The sequence below is a fragment of the Cynara cardunculus genome (assembly GCF_001531365.2).
Source record: "Cynara cardunculus var. scolymus isolate 2C chromosome LG 10, CcrdV1, whole genome shotgun sequence".
Lineage (NCBI taxonomy): Eukaryota > Viridiplantae > Streptophyta > Magnoliopsida > Asterales > Asteraceae > Cynara > Cynara cardunculus.
The window spans coordinates 10,774,542-10,778,827 of record NC_037537.1 but is presented as its reverse complement, the minus strand read 5'-3'; the positions used below and the strand labels follow the sequence as shown (position 1 = coordinate 10,778,827).

The window sequence follows — 4,286 nt, the reverse complement described above, 5'->3', positions numbered from 1 at the left end:
ATGGAGGGTGTTGAATCAAAAATAACTCCTGAAAATTCTACATGCCTTGCAGAAAATGTTGAAGGGTTCCAGAAGTGTGTCGAAGAAATTCTTAAGCTAATCGAATGGGATGGAGATTTCTTTGAAATGACTACCGAAATTTATGATCACAAGAATTCTGAATTGACAACACAAGTAACTGAGTTATCACGCATGTACACGTCATTGGCTGATCAACATGGTCATTTGATTGGACAATTCTGCAGAAACTGTCCATCTGGGATTGAAAAACAGCATCATGATGCATCTGATTCAAGCTCTCCTCAAGTTACTCAAAGTTTTACTCCTGACCAAATGAGTAACTCACATAAATTTAGGACACCAATCGGTTTTGATGTACTTTTGAGCTTTGGTGGTGCTGGTTCTTATATTTCTAGACGAGAAGGCTTAGAGTCTTCCTTCTCATTATCATCAGATTCTGATTCAGAATCCTTTATGTCTACCAACAAGCTTCTAATTTCACCAGTTAACGATGATGCATCAAAGGTAAAAGAAACCAAGGTCTCTAAAGCGATGCTTAAAATGTTCACTAATTTGGAAGAAGAGTTGGTCAGTTTGACCACAAAGCTGTAGACTTTTGAAGATGAAAATACTAAGCTGAAGAACAGGATGCATTAGAATGAATCAGTTATTGAGATTGCATCAGATATGCAGTCTCAACTGGAGTTGGCACAAGATGATATTAGAACTCAAAATGGTTATCTTGAAAGCTGAGAAAGGCAAAGTGGTTGAGTTACAGAAGCAAATTGTTGATCTTAAACTTGTGATTTCTGACTCTAGTTGTGAGATTGAAATAATGGGAGTGAAGTTAAAGGAATCAAGAGAGAAACTTAACAGCAGAGGATGAAATTTCGAAGCTAAAGCATGAGCTTGGATCAACTGAGCAAGAGGCAATTTGATTCAGAGAAAAACAAGGTTCTTGTATTACAAGAAGAAGTGTCCTTATGTGTGGCTAATATATCAGTTCATGAGGATCAAATCGCAGAACTTAATACCAACATCAACTAGTCCATTTCCAAAATTTCACTACCCATGAGGCCAAAGAGGATCGCTGGAATACTTATATCGAAAGGCCGAAAAGAGGTTTGATGTTGAAAGAAAGATTTTTGAAAGCAAAATAAAAGCATTAGAGTTGAATACTACAAAGCTTTCATAGCAAATCTCTGAATTTGAACAAATTATCATCTTGGAAAATGTTAGGAATAAAAATCAGTGTAAAGTTGTATTCGTCTTGAAAGTTTATTTTGTCTATAATTATATAAAAGTTACCGTGTTTGACTTTTCTTAGATTGTTTGACTTTGACTTTGTCTAAGATGTTTGACCTTATCTAAAGGATGTGTCCTTGTAATTTTAAAAGGAACCTTATTGCAATATCAGATACGTATATACAAGTTTGACCAAGATTGGATTGTTGAATTTTTCTTTCTACTCCTTCTAAGTGTTCTTACATGAATATTATTTCTGCCATTGATGTTCTTGAAGCTTTACATGAAGATTGATTAAATTGGGACTTATAATTGGTATCAGAGCGGATTTGCAGGAAATCTGATTGAAGAAATCATCAAGAATTGCACATTTTTTTTGGAATTTTATCATTTTTTTCTTGAAGTTCGTAAGTGTTCTTGAAGTTCATCTTTGTTCTTCATAAATCTCTCTCAAATTTCTCAGTTTTGGATGATTAATAGTTAAAAATATGATCCTTGTGTACGGTTTTAAATCGTGAATCAATTTTATTCTTACAATTTCATGATTTGATCTTTGACAATAAAGATTTGAAGAGTTTATGAATTTTGACGTTCTTCGTGTTCTTATGAAAATTCATCAAAAAGTTCGAATTTGATCCATTTTTGTATGAGTTTTTGTAATTTTTGTGTGTGTGTGTGTTGTTTTGATCTAAGTTTGATTGACATTTTTTGATTGAAACTTGTTTAGGTTGTTACTTGACCGGATTAAGATTCACATGGTGAGTGATTTAGACCATGCAGTGACCGGATAAGGATAATAATTGTAAGCGATTTAGAGAGGTTAATGTTCTTTGCATTGAGCGACTTAGAGAGTATGTTGAGCGATTTAACCTGCATAGGGAGCTGACTACACCTTGCTGTGAGTGGTTTAGACTACATGTTGAGCGATTTATAGTTTGCTGTGAGCGGTTAAGACTACATGGTGAGCGATTTATAGTTTGCATGGTGAGTGATTTAGCTTGTTGTTAGACTTTTCTTTGAGCGGATTTCATGCAGTGTAGTTTTCCATGCAGTAACAGTTGAATACCATGCAGTGACTTAGGATTTGTCTTGACCGACTTAAACCATGTGGTAGGCGATTTAGCACCATGAAGTGAGCTATTTAACATCATATAATGAGCGGACTTGACCCTGAATAGTGAGCGATTTAGGCTGTTTCTTGACCGGATAAGGAACTAGTGGTGAGCGGATAGAAGCTGTTTGTTGAGCGGATTGGGAGTTTAGTGGTGAGCGATTAAGAGACAGCTTTGACTGATTTAAAACAGGCTTGAGCGATTTATATTGAGAGGTGAGCGAGTTAACCTGTTTGGTGAGCGGATTAGGCATTTAGTCTTGAGCGGTTTAAGCTTGTGAGGTGTGCGATTTACATCAAGTTGTGAGAGGTTTTAAAACAGACTTGACCGACTTAGTTCTTCATTGAGCAGTTTAGGTTTAGTGTTGAGCGGATTTAGGATAGTGTTATGTTGATCCTCTCTCTCAGTGATTTGATGATAATCCCTTTTCACTTATACGTTGTATTTATGTTTCTGTATTTTCAGTTCCAGCGATCTTCACTGAGTATGTTCGGTGATCGCTGAAGAACTTGCATTGTAATTCTATCTGAGACAGCAATACTTCAAGAAGACAACACTCATACCAAAGAACCTTCAACAAACGTCGAAGACTGAAACTGAAGATTAGAGACTGACGAGTACGTGATCTGAAGCGGTATTCAATGATTACAAGTCTGTCTACAAATATGTGATGACTGCTCAAGCTTCAGTGAATGATGATGAGACCTTCAGGTCATTCCAGCATTCAACGATCAAAGGAAGCTTGCTTAGCACGATTGTTGTTGTCTTGTCCTTATGCACACAAAGGACAAAACTCATACCCTTATGAAAGTTGGTACGGTACGGAGCCGACTAGTCGACTCTATTGTCCACCAGCTTTAGGTAAGGATGTCTGCTCATGAATAGTGCTTTTTGTAGTAACAAAAGGACAAGTCTTCCTCTTAAAGCTTGACACTCACTCTAACCCTACCATATTGCATTAAATGTCCATTTAATGCACTGGGTATAAATAGAAGTGTTTCTTCTCCATGCAGAGTGCGCGCAACTCACTTTCCAACCCTAATTTTTTACTTCAATCATTTTCTAGCTTAAGTAAAGGATCTTCTCTACAACAATTTCTTTTCTTGTATTTGCTAAGATTTCGTGTGTAACTAAAGATTGTTTAGATAGGTATTTACTACCTTATCTTTCCGCAAACAATTTTGAAAAATCTGTATTGATCTTCTTTATCAATATATATTTTAAATTTAAAAATATTGTGTTTGTATTCATCCCCCCCTTCTACAAACTGTTTCTCTTCTTGTAGACCCTCACGGGACCAATAAGTGGTATTAAAGTAGTGTTTTCTTTATTTCCTTGTGTTTAGCTGTTTTATGTATTAGTTCATCTCCTTTCTTAGATAACTTTATCGCTTACAAATGGCTTTACAAATTGCAAACACACACACACACACACAAGATAATGGCGCTCTTGTCAAACCTCCCCGCTTTGTCCGTGACAACTTTAGTCTCTAGAAGAACTGGATGTCCCTCTTTCTGGAAGGTGTGGATCCTGAAATTCCACACTACATAGAAAATGGACCATATATTCCATTTGCTATTGCTCCGGCTATTCCAGCAACAGCTACGACTGCCACGATTCCTGAACGGCAAATTCTAAAGCTTCCACATTAGTGGAGCGATGAGGATAAAAAGAAGATAGCTATAGACACGCGTGTTCGATCTATAATAGCTATGTCTCTTCCCGATGAGTTATCACTCAGTGATGAAACTCAAAACCTCTAAATCCATGTGGGACACACTTTGTGTTCAATATGAAGGAACCACTCAGGTTCAAGAGACTAGAAAGATCAATCTAGTAAGACAGTATGAAAGATTTCTCTGTGGAAAGTCTGAGACGCTGTCTGAAGTACATCAGAGATTTAACTGCCTTCTTATTGATCTTAGGGCT

General features: G+C 36.6%; 1 pseudogene; it reads left to right on the top strand.

The window, feature by feature from the left end:
- On the top strand, window positions 1–1,160 carry LOC112519977 (annotated as a pseudogene).
- Window positions 1,161–4,286: the final 3,126 nt, after the last annotated feature.